General features: G+C 40.7%; 1 long non-coding RNA gene across 5 annotated transcripts in view; it reads right to left on the reverse strand.

Moving 5' to 3' along the window:
• LOC308486165 overlaps positions 1-18811 on the reverse strand; it is a 79938-nt gene that overhangs the window by 21370 nt on the left and 39757 nt on the right. For 4 of the 5 annotated variants that reach the window (XR_013990977.1, XR_013990978.1, XR_013990980.1 and 1 more), the window contains one exon: positions 9062-9146. The exons of the other annotated variant lie outside the window; for it this stretch is intronic. This is a non-coding gene — a long non-coding RNA (uncharacterized lncRNA). The remainder of the gene's footprint in view (positions 1-9061; positions 9147-18811) is intronic. 5 annotated transcript variants of the gene reach the window in all.

The following is an 18811-nucleotide window of genomic DNA, read 5'->3' on the forward strand; positions in this document are numbered from 1 at the left end:
AGGGGTGGCTAAGCTTTTCTGCCCCAAGGGCCACATTCGTTCTCTGCCAACTCTCCAGGGTCCACATGTCAGTGGTGGATGTGACCACCCCCCACTCACACATGCACACACATTTGACATACATACAGATAAGCTGAGTAAGACACATTATTGCACCTCCATGCTCATTAAAAGACTGATTTGATGACCAAGGAGGCGGTGATTTGCATCCCCATCAGGATGCTGGGATTTAGATGTCTCTGACTCCCCCAGTGCTATGTCTATTTTTAAAAAAGAATTATTGTGCTGCCAACATCAAGTTCAATGGAGCTTTATGTTGAGGCATGGGCATATCAATACCTAATAGTTTCCTCAGAGTTTGCAAGCATACCCCACACTGTCCTCAGCAAGATAATCCTCTCTATAATTGCAAAGCACATTTTAAATACACACACAAAATAATCTGATGTCATCATGATGTGGGATTCCTCACCTCTATTGGTAGAAGCCAATGTTCCAACTCATGTCAGGGGCTTAAAAATTGGCCTACACAGGATTGCAATTCTTGGCTATGCAAATCAGCATGGCACACCTAATGTAGAGAGTAACTCCATCTTGAATAAGCCTTCCTTAGGTATGCTTTCAAAGCAAAAATAACAAAACAAGCAAACACGGAAATACTGGAAATATCCAACAGTGTAAGTATACACATGAGATTTATGAATGACTCGGAGGGTTCTCACAACTTCAGCTTTTCCACACAGGCATCAGCTGTAATCCCACTGGCCCACCAAACCCCTCTCACAGCCCACTGTTATGTAACTATAGGATCAGCTCTTTCCTTCATCACTACTCTTGCTCAACACTAGCTGCAGGCAATGCTGGAAAATCAAAAACCCATTCTGTGTTAGAGGAAGAGGGCAATTCCAAGTCAGCCTTGTTTTTATCATGTCAGGAAAGACATGTGGATGTAGAACTGGATGGCTTGAAGGACCTGATGATGAGGTATATTCAACCCGCCTGCAATGAGAAAGGCTTCTTGAAACATAAACTGTTCCAGGAAATGTAACCCATATCATCCGTTATACAGATCTGCACACAGACAGCTGTTACAGGTCAATAAATAGCTATGCTAAAGAGGATAGCTGGGAGGGGAATCTCTGTTTAAGTACTCAAACAAATATAGATGCATCAAGAAAGCATCAGAACACCTTTTCAGCCAGTCTGTTATTCAATAAGAAGAAGCAATTCCTTCTTGAACATAGACATGACCTTAGGAAATCCCTTAGCAATCCAGAAAAATTCAATTAATTAAACAGCTGCAGTTTCTTAGCGGTTTCAAACAACTCCATCTTCATTAATATTCAACATCTAGTTGGGTGCCACATACATACATACATACATACATACATACAGTATGAATCTCCTATCAACAATCATGCACATAAGATAAGCTTGATGTTACTTTCAGTTGTCTTTTAAAAATAAGAATGAAGGCATATAGGCAGACAGAGGAAGACTGTATCCTAATCCATCAATATTTACACTGCCCATTGTATAAACACACAAAACCCACTAAGTTCAGTTATCCTTTTATTTCTAAGTACAAATGTTTGAGGGAAAATATTGGTTATAATTACTTAATTAACCTACACCCATGTGGGTGTTATTTAAGTCCATTCATTTCAATAGGTCTTATCTGAATATGACTAAGCTGAGTATCACCCCACAATTCCTACAAGAGTGTCTCATTTGGAGGAAATTTCTCTATACTATATTAGTACTTCCACAAGCAGAAGATCAGGTGATTTTTCTTTTCTTTAAAGCTGCACTTTACTATTTGCACAGACTCATTTTCTCACATTTCCCAATTTCTTTCACAACAGCTTAAACAGAGACCTTTTAAAAACACTCCTTAAAGTTTAAATGCTGAATTTAGAGAATATGTACACTGCTTCTTTACAACGATGTTTCACACTATTCAGAAGCTTTCCCTTTGCACTCAATAATTAAAATCTAACAGTAACAACAAATTAGAAAGGTTAGCATTACCATTTTGCACTGCAATGGGATTCTCACACAATTACTGCTTCCTCCCCAGTTAAGAACAAGGAATTGAAACATTGCTATAACAACAACGATTAAGACACAAGAAAAAAGAAGAAAAATTAAGACACTGTCTTTGAAATGCTTCTTGCCTGGAAACTGACCTTTTCAAGTTTGTTCCAGTAGCATTTTACCAGCTCCTAATTACGGTTCAATATTCTTCCTTTCCTACCAGCGCATGAATAATACTAATAATAAAAGAAGCCAACAGCTATCACAGCTGATTTAGAAATTCAGATTCTTAACTGTAGCAATGGAGATGGTTTTTAAAAAGGCAGAATGCCAGTCATGGGATCTTACTAGACTATTAGTAAAGCACTGACCGCAGCAGGACAGCAAATTGATCAACAATGCAAAAAGCTGACAAAGAAAGTCACACCGAAAGCTATGCACTACTTTGCAGTTTGTGGGGCTTTTGTTATGAAATTTTGCTGCCTAACTGAATTTCACCTCTGGTTGTTAGAGGAAAATTCTAGATTTTCTTTCAAGGTCCAGCTAGCCATTAAAAGAGAAAGACAGAGAGTCCTTTTTTCACCATTCAGAAAACCTTCATTTCAAAGACCATTAGTAACAGCCCTCCTCAGAGATAGGACCTTCTGTACAAAGAATAGCTACAGGGAGAGAATGTACACTTTTTCTTCTTTTGTTTTTAAAGAAAGAGAGAAAGAAAAGTGGATTTAGAAGAAAAGGTTTCAGCTTTCATTGGGTAGTTGTTATAACAGTGCTCATTACCAGCTTTTCCAAGTTGCTATTTTTAACTTGATAACTCCAAGGATGCTCATAATATAGCGGTGAAAATAAAAATTCTCAGCTAGTGCTAATTGCCTTTCCTTTACGTGCATAAAACCTGTGTAAATCCCAGAATTAGATTTCAGCCCATCATGATGTTTTCCCATTTAAGCCACCTTCAAAATGCTCAATTATGCGAAGGCAAGTTGCAATGTTTTTAATTTATTAATGGTCTTGCTGTCGGCATATGATAGTATCAGCAATACCAAAGGCACTTTTGTTCCTCTTACCAATCAGAGGTTTGGGACTATAAAAATAATCATGTTTTCAGCACTGTCATAAAATGTGGAATAAACTTGACGAGGCATGTGACTTTCAGCATGCTTGCTGGGGGAATCGGCTGGAAGGCTCTGGAAAACAGAGCGTTAGCTATGATGGTTCTTATAAATCAAATATTGGTATTTAGTACATTTGCCTGCTTAAGCAGAAATGGGAACAAACAAGCAATTCATAGCAGGAAACAGATGCTAGGATGTCAGCATGTAAATTATATTAAGATCTGGAGTAATTCCACAACTAATGGTTTACTGAGGCATTGGTGTAAATAGCTTTTAATTTATAATACATCTACAACAATGAAAACATGCTGTGTGAAACATAACCCTCATTGGACATAATAGAGAAATACATTCTTAAAATACAAAGAATCATTGTATATAGATAAAGATTCACAGATGTATTAAAGAGATTGCATTCTTACTTTATCTATCATTAATAAAGAACTACCAACAATTCAATCATGCTCCAAACAAGCTAGAAAAACTAAACTTCCCAGGAAGAACAAGAGAAAATATGAAGACACTTGTTTATAGTAGAGGAAGTAAAGAAATGGCACCAAGCTTTAATAATCATGTGATTTTTCAGTGCTATTGAAAACAATCTGAGTTTCTTGTGTTTTCCAGAAACTGTGGGTTGCTTACTACCCTTTCATTTCAGGAAAATAATTGATTTCCAGGTGTCCCGTTAGAGTCACACCGCAGTATGGAAAAGGGTTCCAGCTTCTGTGGATAAGGTAAAAGATTTTTGGATTTTCAAATACTCACAATATACCTCCCATATTCAAACCATTTAAAACAGCTTTTCCACTAAAATATCCCATTCAGAGGGTTTCTTATCTACAATAGCTGTTTCATTTTCCAAAAATGAAATTGCATGTAATTAGTGTTCAAAACATTCCAAGCATTTAAAACAACTTACATCATTATTCCACAAACAATAAACAGACAACAAGTTATGTATATGTATTGCTATGTTGCTTTTTCAATTTGATGCACCCAATCTGCTGCATTCCTATATCCCGTACACCTGGTCAAAAAACACCTCTCCAAAGCTCCTGTTTGCACAGGCATCCATGTAGGCTTCCCTCAAAATGCAAATATATTTGGAGATGCAATTTTTGTCAGGATTGTGGTATGGAGGCCCTGAAATTGTGCAGGTTTTCCCATGGCTGCAATTTACATAACAAATAGGATGCACGTTCATATCCAGCCCAGCGATACATTCTTCACCATGGCAGCAAACCAGGTAATAAGCCACTCTATATTAGTAGTGCTACATATATTTGCCACAAGTGACATGGGTGGCGCTGTGGGTTAAACCACAGAGCCTAGGACTTACCAATTGGAAGGTTGGCGGTTCGAATCCCCGCAACGGGTCTCTGCTCCTGCCAGCCTAGCAGTTCGGAAGCACGTCAAAGTGCAAGTAGATAAATAGTTACCGCTCCGGCGGGAAGGTAAACGGCATTTCCGTGCGCTGCTCTGGTTAGCCAGAAGCGGCTGACCACATGACCCAGAAGTGGTACGACGGCTCCTTCGGCCAATAAAGTGAGATGAGCGCAGCAACCCCAAAGTCGGCCACGACTGGACCTAATGGTCAGGGTTCCCTTTACCCTTACCTGTATTTGCCACAAGGAGACTGTTTTTGACACATGCAACATGTGCACCAAGTCTAACCTGTGAGGGATTCCAGGAATAAGTGTAGGTCTTGCGTTGAAATTACATATCCAAAGCCATTACCATGATGAGTCATTAACTCTTTTGATTCACTGAGTACTGATTTGGTTTTCTAAATCAAATCTTTTCAGACTTGACTTCCTTGGGTTACTTCCCCCACACCTTCCATAACCCTTTTAAAAATACATTTCATGTAATTTTTGAGGGTTCTTTGGGATGGATGACTGTCAAGTTATGCTGCAGTTATAGATTCGTCCTTTGACATTATAGTATTAGTTTGTGTCAATTTATGGTGGTTTATTATATATGGTATTTGCTTTTCTATACATTTTGACTCAAGATTCTATATATGAAAACTGGTATTTCTCAATGTCATGGGGGGGATACAAAAATCTCTTCATCCGTGTAATGGATTTAGGGGTTGCTCGTGCGTAAGTTGCCGCCACTCCTGGCGACGTTACCTGGTTAAACCCTTTCTGACTGAACAGCCTCCAGCATCGTGACTGTCTCAGTCGCTGGCAGAATCAGTCAGTGGGCGTTTCTTAAACTTCTTCCAGCACAAAAGTTCCTTGACGCCTAGTCTCCGCCTAGATTCCCTGCGCGGAAGCCTTCTGCGCAGGGAGGGTGTGGGCAGCGGAGGACCCGTACTCTCTCCACTGGTCTCCGGCGAGGAGTCTTGGAGCCTCCTCTCCGATTCCCCCATCTGCCCCCCTTCTCTACTGGTGTTACGCTGATTTCCTTCCCCCGCGGACGGGCTGCCTCTCTCCCTACTGGGACCCTCTCCGCCATCCCTCTGTAGCCTTCCCTCTGCCTCTAGCTCCGATGGCAGTTCCCTGACAATCCGTGATAGATTTATGAAGAGAACTATTGCTCCATTATTTCTTCTTGACATATCTCAAGATTATTGAATGTGCTGGCTTTGAGGCTTGATATTCCAACTTTATAAGAAGCTTATAATCTTGGATGTCCAGGTTTTATAGGCAACTCCCAAGTCAGCTGCCTCTCATCTTTAGATTATTGCACTGATAGCCTGTTTTAATGGGGTGGGGAGAATATGTTTTATTACTAGCACTATATATCACTATATATTGTGAGAAATCACTATATGTGAGGAACTATACTTGAAAAATGTCCTGCCTCTTCACGCTCAGCATAGCAAAATATGATAGAGGGTTTCCAAAAACATCACTCCTTGGAATTTGCTACCTGCACATTGTATTCTCCATGTCAAGAATGTACTAGTCAGACCTCATCTACAGTATCCTCTCCGCTATCTGGGCACTGTTTTAAGAAGGATATAAACAAACTCGAACAGGTTCAGAGAAGAACAGCAAAGATTGCCAGCGGTATGGGAAATAGGTTCTAAAGGCTGTTTAGCCTGGTGAAGAGAAGACTGAGGGGGACATGATACTACTGAAGGGCTGTTGCACAGATGAGGTCAAATCCCTGTTCTCTGCTGCCTCAGAGGGCAGGATTACAGCTAATGGGCTAAACTTGCAGAAAAGTAGATTTAAGTTCAGCATACTTTATTTCTATTTATTTGTTTTAAACTCTTTGTAGGCCGCCTTTTCAGGCAATGCTTGTCGAAGGCAGCCCAAACCAATAAAAATACAAATATGAAACCATCAAGTCCACTTCCTCCTACCAAAATAAAATGCAGTAAAAGCATAAAGGTAAAGGTAAAGGTACACCTGCCCATACGGGCCAGTCTTGACAGACTCTAGGGTTGTGCGCTCATCCCACTCTAGAGGCCGGGAGCCAGCGCTGTCCGCAGACACTTCCGGGTCATGTGGCCAGCGTGACAAAGCTGATCTGGCGAACCGCCACTAGAGCAGCACACGGAACGCCGTTTACCTTCCCGCTATAAAGCGGTACCTATTTATCTACTTGCACTTAGGGGTGCTTTCGAACTGCTAGGTGGGCAGGAGCTGGGACCGAACGACGGGAGCTCACCCCGCCGCGGGGATTCGAACCGCCGACCGTGCGATCGGCAAGTCCTAGGCGCTGCGGTTTTACCCACAGCGCCACCCGCGTCCCTGCAGTAAAAGCATACTTGGTCAATTAAAACATTTTTCCCCACAACACTAGTATCCACGGTGCTGCCAATAAAATATTGACCAAGAATAAGATTTCTATAGAGCCTTCCAAAACCCTGCTATAGATCCACTGGCAGGGAGTGGCTCTGTGAGGGGAATGGGGTTTCCTAACAACTCTCAGCACCCTTAGCGAGCTGCAGGTCCCAGGATCCTTGGGGAAAGCTTTGAGTCTTTGACTGTTTAAAGTAGTATGATACAGCTTAAAATGTATAGTGCAGATGGAGCCATTGTCTCTCACAGGGCTATTGTGTGAATTAGCTGGGTGGATAAATACAAAGAGTAAAAATAAATGGTTGTAGGCAATGCTATGTACACATAGTTCCGCTGCTGCAACAGGACTTGTGTTTCCTCTCCTCCCCCTCCTCATACACCCCAAATCTACCCTAGATGATCCCCCAAGCTCCTGATTTGAAGGAGGGAACAGGTGAGGAAGAGGAAGTTTCATTGTGCACATGGAAGTTCATTGCATCAGCAGAGCTGCATTGCAAAAACGGCCCAAAGAGTAATATCATCAGCATTTAGGCAGAATTTTAAAGGTAAATGTTCACCCAGGCATTTGATGGCTAAAATATACTGTTTCCAGCAAAGTTGAAATTGTTTAACTATGAACATAGGATATTTGATTGTTGTTGCTTTCTAAAAAATATATTTTGTACTGGTTTGCTGTTTTATTGTTTGATACCCTGGGCTTGTTTGGGAAGGAAGGGTGAGATAGAAAATTAAGAAATAAATAATATAAACAGCAAGCACAGGTATTACATCCTATTCTTCCTCCACACACACACACACACACACACACACACACACAATTACTGCCATAAAGGTAGCCTATCATTTTTTTCTTGTTTATTATGAATAATGGTGGAGTTTGGAAACTGCCTGGTTTTCTCAGGTAGACAAACCAATAGAAACCCTCCAAACTCTACCTATAACAACATATACCAAAGCAAAAATTGCCTTTTTTCACACACACAAATATTTTAAAAGAACCAAATAGGAAGAAGGAAAGAAATAGTGAGTCCCAACTACTGCTCACAATACCCATTATATTGCTAGAAAACATTCAATTATCACCATGATTGAAAGCAGTAGGGAAAACAGGGACTTGGCTATGATACATCAGAACAAAAAATGACTGCAATGCAGCTTGAATTCAGTTCTGTGGTAATATCTCTGCTGCACCATCCTTGACTCTTGAGTGAATGTCTTTGCCTGTTTAGTTTAGACTGACTATACCAGAAGGGATGTAATAAGCTGCTGAGATAATATAATAATAGGTCTGCAATCTCTTTGCCACCACTGAGAATCCAGGGGCAAAGCGACTCTTCATTTTTGACAGAGCCTGTGGACAGAAATCTTTCAGTGACCAGTGGGGAACAAAATAATGAAACTTTCAATAAACTCTGAAGGAAACTCTGGATGAAGAATCTGGATAATTTTGTTGAAGCACTTTATAAATAGGTTAATGGTGGCTTCACTTGTTCCACCTTAACAGCTGGCTTTAGGTTTATATCCTATTAATTTTCACATGAACTCACATGTCCCCCAGAGATAAGTTCTACCTGGATGTTGAATATATCATCTCCCAAATTCAAAGGTACTAAAACTAACAGGAACTCCAAGGCAAATTGTTTCCCCGAGCCCCCACAAGGGCCATTGAAGGCCAATTCCTCTGTGAGAAAAAACCAAAAGAAGCAGTAAATACACCATCACACACCTTCACCTGATTCATCTAGTCTGTATCCCACGCTCACACCACCACAGTGATTATATAAAACCAACTGTCCTATGAAATAAAAGGAAGCAGAGTTCAGCTGATCTGCTCCACGCCTGGTCATGTCAGGCCAAGAACCTCGTGTGAGAGAACCAGGAAAAAGAGAACATGTCTTCTTCTGGTTCAGCTGGATTGACTACCCCTTTCCCTCACCCCTCAAATAATCAGACAAACTGCTTTGTAGCCAGTCATCCATCAAGCAAAGCTCAGCACAGCAAAGCTGAAGCAATGGAAAAGACATAAACACCAAGGGAATGTGAGGGGAAATCTCATTCAGTAAATCTCATTCAGTCGACCAGGTGAACATTCATCTGAGCCATCACCAACCACTGATACTCTTGAGAAGGCAACTTCATAGAGCATACCTGGCTATGGTGATATAGTATGAAGTTGCCCTTTGCATCTTCTCTTAAGACAGCTGGGAATAATAGCCGGCTGAAGGAAGTCAGTCTATAGAAAGAAGTAACAATGGAGAATTAATTGGTCTAGGCATACTTGTTCAGTGTTGCTATGGTTGTTGCTTCTTATTTTAGAATAAAGTCTTTGTGATCTATGTCTGCTGTGATTCTTGGACATAGCACTAGCACATAGCTGAACTATGGTTTCAAAAGAGAATTAGACAAATTCAAAGATGATCAAGCTATCAATGGTTATTACTCAATTTGCCTGTAAGCTGCCTCTAGAATTTACTTTTTTACATAGTACACAATAAACTAATGGGGTTCACTGCCACAATATGTGATGATAGCCACTAACTTCTACCACTTTGAAAGTGGATCAAATACACTGAAAATAAGGCTAACATTGGCTACTAATCCTGACGTTATATGCAACCACCATCTTAGGAGGCTGAGAAAAAAACATAGGAAAGGGCTACTCCTCTCATGTTAGGTTAGCTGTTGTGGGGAACAGGATACTTGACTTGTATTTAGTCTGATCAGCAAGACTTTTCTTATTAATGCCTTTGCATGTGGGAAAACCTGAAAGATTTCAATTGTATGATCTGAATCTGACCATAAACTGATTCTGAATGGTGGTCTATCTAGCCACACATTCTCAACATTCTTAGTTAATATTTAATTGGAGACTCCAAAAATCAGACCTGGAACCATTACAGCGGAGAATGTAAGACCGTGTAAAACCAAGATTCTTCCCAACCTTTCTTCCAGTTTGGCATTACAGTTTGTAACTGGGACCTACTCCTTGGAAAAGTTCTGTTACACTATTCAACTGCAATCTTTCTATGGGAAGATGTGTATCAGTTTTTCCCAGTCTGCTTCCCTTTCATTTTATATTTGCTGTTTGAAGCATGGGACCCTTTTTCTAGAAAGACAAAACTTGGTGTTATTAAAAACTGAGAAGATCGTTGGCCCTTTGACAGAACTACAGATTCCCTTAATACTAAAGGATAACATCTTATCTCACAGGCAGGATTTTCAGCTCTACATCTCACTTCTCCTAAGTCTCCACCATATCTATGCAGAGTTTTTCTTGCTGTTGCTCAGATCTGATAATCCATTTGTGTAGACTACTGTTGACTTAACACTTAAAGGGGTTCAGAGGAAACATAAAAAACATCACAGCGTTCTGGAATATTCTACGTGCATGCTATCTCTATTTCAAATTAAATGCCTGCTTCACTCCCACTCTCTACAATGATAAAATTGCTTGATTCATAAACTTCATGTTGACATTTTATTATATCATAAAAAAGGATTGAGTGCTGTTCAAGGTTATATCCTTACATCTGTCTGACCTATAACTTATCTGGAATTATCTTATTTCACTTTACAGACCAAAAGTGTTTCTTTCAGAAAACTGAAGAGACAGTGCTTTTCCAGAATAATTTGCCAAGTTATACAGAAAGGAAGACTATTTTCTGTCAGTCTGACAGAATACTAAATGGTTTACTGAAGACCATTTCAGTTGTCAAATTCCTTAAAAAACACACGCCAGAATTTGAATAATAGCATAGCAACCTCTTCCACTCTAGATTGACCTGATAAAATCCCCCCTTTCCTTTATTGTAGTTAAAGGTCACTTCAACATACCTTTAAATTATTACAGGGATTCCTGAACTCTAGAGCAAGAATGTGATTGTCTGGTCAGGTAGTCATGGGGCAGCCATGTTGGCAGCAGAGTAAAGTGTCCCCCACCCCCAGGATCCAGGCAATTCAGAGATGGGGTTCAGAAGCTTACCACTCTTTCTTAAATTCTTCCTCCTAGAGGCCTGGCATACAGATCAGTATGGATTTGTGGGCACAGCATCATCCATCAGGTGAAGAACCACACACTGTCATGTGGGTGGTGTCTACACCATCTGAGTGAGAGGGTGGAATGGAATTTGAGACATGATGAGGGACGAATTCATGCTATCAGTCATGTTATGTATTACAGCCAAGAGCCTTCTGATTATTTCATCATACAACTTGGTGAAAATGATCTAGGCAGGCAAAAGGGAATCATCCTTAGTCTTACATGCTGATTGGACACCCTGAAAGCTGAATTCCCACAGGTGGTGGTCATCAGGCTGGAACTCCTCAGGGGTTGGGGCTGGGGGGGGCATAAACCCTGGCATGGTCAATGAAGCCCAGAGAAGGTCAACAAAATGATTTATTGGAAGCTGCTAGTTCTCAGAGAACTAACCGGTGAGGCAATATCCATCAGTATAATTCAGAAGAGATGAATTGGGCAATGTGCATTTCTCTGGGGCAGGCAATGAGGCCTGGTTGGTGGACATTCACAGTGGTCTGTGTGGATGGTTACAGGAGCTTTAGATGTGGCAGTGAGTTGGGGCGTTCCCCCCAACTCTTGTGGTGGGAGAGGCACTGGGCTGGATCCTTAGGAAGCAGGGAAGAGAAGAGAAGGGATAGCCTGCCCCATCCCATCAGGGGATCACCATTAGGTGGTGCTGTCTGCCCATAATCCCAGTCAGGGGGTGATGGGTCATAGCACCTGTTACCATTGATCTGACAGGGTCCATGAGAAGCAGTTTGTACCATAAGGGGACTCCAAATTTTGGCCAACTCTCATCCATCAACTGGCAGCATATCAAGCAGCAGGCAGGCTGGTTGATCATTTGATATGTGCCCAATGCCCATGCCAAACTTATTATTCTGTAAACAACAAAGTTGTGGCCTAATTTTAATCCAACACTGGGTGTCTTGGTCTTTACCACCTGCTCCTCCACCCCATGGCTTTACTGTGCCTGAAGCCACAAGGAGACCAGCTTCTCAAAAAGAGCTTTTCAGGGCCAAAAAATATGCAATAGTTCTAGATTGTGTGTGGACTACATAGAAAAAAGCAAGTACTGAGTCTCCATTGATTCTAGAACAAAATATTGTGCATACGCAACCCTAGTGTCCAATAAATACGTATCATTTCTATCATTTCCCTAACACATACATCTTAACATGTAAAAAATCATAATAAAAATTGCAGTTGCATTTACTGTTATATGGAGATCATAGCTGTAATAAGAGCCCTGTCATACTAAGCTTATATTTCACAAAGAGTTCTTCTTCCACCACAGATTTTGAGGCTGTTGCAGCTGTCCAGATCAGAGTTGCTACCCAGATTTCCTGAAAGCAAACTGAGGAAATAGTGCATCATTATTTGCATCCGACACCATGCCCTGCATATGGTATTGTTTCAGGGCACTGCAGGGGCAGGGAAATGGCACTGTCACACACACACAAAATGGTGAAGAATATTCAGAGAAAATTCAACAAAGTGCCCTTCCTTTTCTTGGGTGAGAACGGGGTGAGCTCCTGTTGCTCGGTCCCTGCTCCTGCCAACCTAGCAGTTCGAAAGCACATCAAAGTGCAAGTAGATAAATAGGTACTGCTCCTGTGAGAAGGTAAACAGTGTTTCCATGCACTGCTCTGGTTCGCCAGAAGTGGCTTAGTCATGCTGGCCACATGACCCGGAAGCTGTACACTGGCTCCCTCGGCCAATAAAGTGAGATGAGCACCGCAACCCCAGAGTTGGCCACGACTAGACCTAATGGTCAGGGGTCCCTTCACCCTTCACCATTCTATCATGATACATTCAGTCAACATAATGGAGAGCTAATACCTTGATCCTAAACATGTTTATTCAGAAGTCCACTGAGCTCAAGTATGCAGAAGTCTTTTGCTCTTGTTTTGGAGACAACTTTAGTCATTTGTAAAAGTTCATTAAAAATCAGCTCATAAATGTGTTGTATGTGGAGAAATAAATGAGAAATGGAAGAAGGGACATAATTTTCATACTTGTTATACTAACTCAACTTCTATGAAGGTTTTGCCAGTGATGACCAACTAGATTATTATCCCTGGGCAAAACACAATATATAGTAATGTATTCTTAAATGCTGAACACCAGCTAGCACCTTCTGAAGATAAAGACAGATGTGTTGCCATGAAAGCAGAAACTCATTATGATTAACAGCCTTTCAGCGTCTCCAATCAAAGAGGGAGCCTAATAAGGAAAAAAAATGGAGGAAATATTGAAGCTTCTACAAAGTAGAAAGATCATTTGGTGCCAGTCCTATTTATATACTTTTAAAGCTACTTAATGTGATGCAAGAGAAAATAAAAGAGGAAAAATGTAGCTAAATCTGGAGCAAATAGCAATTCTGGCACTGAGAATTAGGGGTGTCTAAACTCCCATACTACTGATATATCACTCTCTCACTGCTTCCCAAATAAAATATAGATTTTGTTTCAACATAGTCTTGTAAATTAATTTGCTTTGCTCAGCTGCATTGAACATGTTCACAGGTTAATGGGTAGACGATCATTCCAACAAAGGGCTACAGATTGAGATATTCTGCAGGAAATAACAATATTTATAAACCATAATGCTCCCCAGCAAACAAAACAACCACTCTCAAGCTTGTCCTGAACACATCAACCACCCAGACACCAATTTAAACTCTAAATTACAGGGCATGTTACTCTTATGGTATTCAGCGGACCTGAGATTTTCTTTGTAATTGTGATAATGGTTGCTGTAGGAATCAAATTGAAGCCTGTTTTTATTAGTTTTCCTGACTCTACTGTAAGAGGATAAGTATGTAAGATTTCTGGTCATTGAATATCACAGAATTTGGACAGATTTGAAAACAGAATTAGTTGTATGTCTTGAGAGGAGCTGGGAAAGTCAAAAGACATGGACGGCCAATGAAGCACAATGTTGAAAGATTCTGGACAAATAAAAGAAAGTGCTTCTTCACTCAGCACATGGTCACCTAGAATGGCTTTAAAAGAGGATTAGACAAATTCATAGAGAAGACTGCCAATGGCTACTAACTCGGGTGGCTCTGCTCTGCCTCCAAATACAGTGGTACCTCGGGTTACAGACGCTTCAGGTTACAGACTCCGCTAATCCAGAAAAAGTACCTCGGGTTAAGAACTTTGCTTCAGGATGAGAACAGAAATCGTGCTGCAGTGGTGCGGCAGCAGCAGGAGGCCCCATTAGCTAAAGTGGTGTTTCAAGTTAAGAACAGTTTCAGGTTAAGAACGGACCTCCGGAATGAATTAAGTTCTTAACCCGAGGTACCACTGTACCAGTTGCTGGAGGCTACATGCTAGAGAGTGATGTTGTTTGTATCCTAGAGTTTGCGCTGCACTCCCTCCTGGTTCCTTTGGTTACTGGCTCCTGCTTCCTCTTGACTGCCTGTTTCATCTCGCACTTGGATCATTTCTGCAAGCTTGCTTCCCTCCCTTGGGGTTGCTCACCCAACCCTTTGCCATTGGGAGAGGTTCCAAAACAATTACATTCTTGGAGAGGAAATTAAAGCACTGCCTTAGTCTTAAAAGAGAACTTTTGGCTTCCCAGTGCGGCAAACAGCAGCTTGCATATTTGATGTCTCCAGTGTTAATACTAGCCAGTTGGTTTCAAAATGGTTGCTTTCTTACTGAAGCTAGAGGGCAAAACGGTTTCTCAAAGAAACTTTGTGATAAAGGGGGGGGTGGACTCGAGATGATAGGTGGGTTGGATTTTTTTGTAGAGTATATTCACTTCAGTGTAAATGCAGAGACCAAATAAGCTTCCTTTAATTTCCATAATGAAATTGTTTTTGTAAAGTTAAAAATACTGTAATGAGGCCCAAACGGTGTGCTTTCAGAGGCTCCCATGGTGAAGCAAATGAGATTTTAGCTTCTCTAATTGGGCATACTGCAAGCTGGGCTTGATGCTGTCCTCAGCACAGGATGTCTGTTATCCCTAACAAAAAGAGGTCTACAGCTGTCAGCATAATACTATACGGCTTTTCAGGAGCCAAGCCATCAGGCACAGGACTGCAGCTCTGACTGGGACCACCCAAAGGGAAAGATCAAGTAGAGAGTAGCTCCGCTCTTCCTTGATTAAGAAGTTATTCGTAAGGTAATTTGTTTACAGCTATCAAAGAGAGGCTTTCAGAGCAACTGTTGAGAATTCCCAGAATTCTCTGAAAGTATTTTTATTTGATTAAGTAATGAATATGGATGTTTTATTCTCCCCTCTCCTGTGAATTAAATCTCATTACCTGTCAACACAGGTTTTTGGAGCCTTACTGTTCCTGGAGAAAACTCAAGCTAGAAAGCATTGTGCGTTTGTGTGCATCGCTGAAGTCTGCTATCTGCCATATACAAGTCCATAAGCCTGAAAGACCATGGAATTTTTTTATATAACAATATCAACTAAAACTTTTCACATCTGAGATGTGTGCATGAAGCCATGCTATCTGAAAATGAAGTAATCTAAAGATCTGAGTTCAAAGCAAGCTTGGGAATTGTATGCTACTACTATGCAGAACACAAATGAAAAACAGAATTCAATGAAATGAGTGAAAAATTGGAGCAGTATGCGTGTTACTCTCTCCTGACAAGTAGCTACTTCTGATGACTATATATAACAATGTGTGAATCAACACATAAAGGAGGCAATTGTCTTCCCCAGGCCTTTGAACTAGAAATTCCCAGAGTTTGTCAAGGCCAGATTCCACAGTTTCAAGTTTGCTAATGAATACCCTTCCAAGTCTTCGCATTTGGGTCGGCCTTTTTATATTATATATATTGTGTGGTGTGGGTGTAGTTTCATATTGAATCATACAATAAATGAAATAAAAAAATTCCTTCCTGTAGCACCTTAAAGACCAACTAAGTTAGTTCTTGGTATAAGCTTTCGTGTGCATGCACACTTCTTCAGATACACTGTGTATCTGAAGAAGTGTGCATGCACACGAAAGCTTATACCAAGAACTAACTTAGTTGGTCTTTAAGGTGCTACAGGAAGGAATTTTTTTATTTCGACTATGGCAGACCAACACGGCTACCCATCTGTAACTCATACAATAAATGTTACCGAATAAACAATATCTCATCTTAAATGTACTGTTACAGTAAATACGGCATTCAGAAAGCATCAAAGGAAGGATACAGCATTTCAAATGGAGAAATTATCATCCACAGCCTCTCCAAAAACCAGATTGGATGCCTTTAGTTATCATGTTTATAAAAGTCAAAAGTGGAAACCAGACTGTGACAAATGCATCAAGTTTGGTGTTGTCACCTTTCCATTAAGGCAGGTGCCAAATGCAGCTGCACCAGTTGTTATTGGAGAAGTCAGGAGACCTTTCCCAATGTCCTGCTACAGTCATTCTGGTGGGCACAAGGAGAAATATAAAGAGATCCTTATGAAGTTGTTTATAGTAAAAACAGAGAGAAGAACTAAGGAAGAAGACTTGGGAACTGGTTGGCGTGTAATCTGGGGATGTGGTTGCAGATAGAATCGCAAAAGTGAGTACATTGGAACAAAGTCACTGCATGTAGAGGTAGACGTCTCAGTCAGTGCAGTCCCTCTAGCAGTTGGGTGGCAATGGGAAGTTAATGAAGCTCCATTCTAGTGAAACAGCCCAGACATCTGCAGCAATGTGAAGATGGTCTAAGTTATAGCAGGATAACACACAATCCATTTGTACCACTAGATAACATCTTTATAACTTTCTGAGGTTGCTGGCTGTTAACTAGGCAAATACAAAGGCACAAGTTTTGTCTATGTTTTGGCTTCTAATTTGTTAGTGGAAGTGCATTATTGCCTTATGAACAACAGTATTCTGTTGTATTCTAACTGGTGTTAGGTTGCTGTGGCTTCATTTACAACATTTTAAAACAACTCCATAAAAAATGGACTGGAGAAATTATGAGCCTTTAATGATGACTAAAAACAGTAACCAGCTAAGGGGTTTTTTTTTGGGGGGGGGGTTGTGATTGTGGAAATTAACAGTGAAAATCAGTAACCAGCTAAGGTTTCTTTTGCGATTGTGGGAATTAACAGTGGAAATCTTGAAATGCTTTATTAATTTTAAAGGACTTGCTTCAGCAGAAATTCTCTGAGACTCACACTTTATATAATTACTTAATTGCTACCTTCTACTAAAATTATTCATGATATTGCTAGTGAAATGTTTCAACAGTATGGCATAACATATAAATTTAAAATGTGTGCTATGCACACCTACTGACTATCATGGGAGAGGGTATTAAGCAATATATCTGCATTACGGTTCCTTCTACAACATGTCAAAACACTGACAAAATGTGGAGCGTGAAGCTGAGGGCAAATGTAAGCACACTAAACCTAATTTGTTGCTGGCACTAGTCGTGGAATTGACTATAATTGGCAAGTGGTTACTGATTTTGAGAAATAATTGCGCTGCCATTATCCAGAGAACACTGCCAAAAGCAGACATACCTCAATAAAATACTTATATGAATTTCTTCTAACATTTCTATTTACTTCAGATTGCCATTTGCCCCTTTTTTTCAATTTCACTTCATTTTCAATCAATCATTCTTTATGTGATTGAAACTAATGAATGTAAACAATTAAATTTGTTATTTTTTTCAGAGATGGTTTGGATAAACGTATCTCAACTTGATAAGCCAAGATATGAACAAGTTTTTCCACTTTGTAGCATGAGTGAACAAACCAGCAAGTATTTAATTACTGCAAAACTATGGTTACTAGCTTTCAAAGAGCTCACAAGATTAAACCGACTTCGAACCATGGTTTAATATCCCTGCATGTTCTGAGGCTGGCAACGAGTTCTCACTTCGGCCAAAATGGAAAACTATGGTTATTTTCTCGTTTGTTTGCTTGCACCATGAAGGGAGAGTTGATGGTGCTGCATGCCTGGGCAAAAGGTTGCTTCATATTTCCACTTATTGAACTATGATCATCTAAACACTACGATTTACAGTCCCCAATCCAGGTTAACCCACCATCAAAAGCTCACATGACTGATAATGATATACATCCGCATTTGCATCTCAAAGCCAGCAGCCAGTTCAATGGTGCACTGATGAGCAGAGCATAACAGGTATGAAATGCACATCCACGTTAGCTAAGTGTTTTCTGCATGTAGGGCTCCTTTTCTATAATCAGTCAGCCCAAGGTTTATTACGGTCAACCAACAACACTCTGTCTTGGGGAAATTGTCTTTACGTTCAACATCATGTGGCATCTGTTCATGTGATGCCAGATGCAGGAAGATCCAACAAGAAAAGGTAGTGGGGATGGCATCCAACCACTTTGGACCTTGGACCCCACCCACAATTGGCTTTAGTCTCAACACACTGCCAGAAAGTGGCCCCCAACAGATTACGTAAGAAGAGCCCTGCTGGACCAGGTCAAAGGCCCATTTAATTCAGCATCCTGTTCTCACAGTGACCAGTCGGATGCCCATGGGTAGCCCACAAGCAGGGTATGGCTTCAATAGCACTCTCCTCACTTGCACTTGTCAGCAACTGGCATCCATAGGCACACTGCCTCTGACTGTGGATGTACAACATATCCATGATGGCAAGTCACCAATAGCCTTATCTCTAATGCTCAAACATATATCAGATTACCTAAGATGGAATGGAGCCCTCAACACCAAAAACTCTGTTCTACTTCCATTTGTGTGGCATCAACATTTGTGGACTACAGCCTACTTCATCAGATGCATGGAACGTTACCTTGAGTTAGCAGGTGTTTGTAAGATACAACTCAGGATAGCACACAATACACCTGATGAAGTGAACTGTAGCCCACAAAAGATTACTCCATAATAAATTAATTGGGCTTTGAGGTGCCTCATGAGTCTG

The sequence above is a fragment of the Podarcis pityusensis genome (genome assembly GCF_964106645.2).
Source record: "Podarcis pityusensis genome assembly, chromosome: 10".
NCBI lineage: Eukaryota > Metazoa > Chordata > Lepidosauria > Squamata > Lacertidae > Podarcis > Podarcis pityusensis.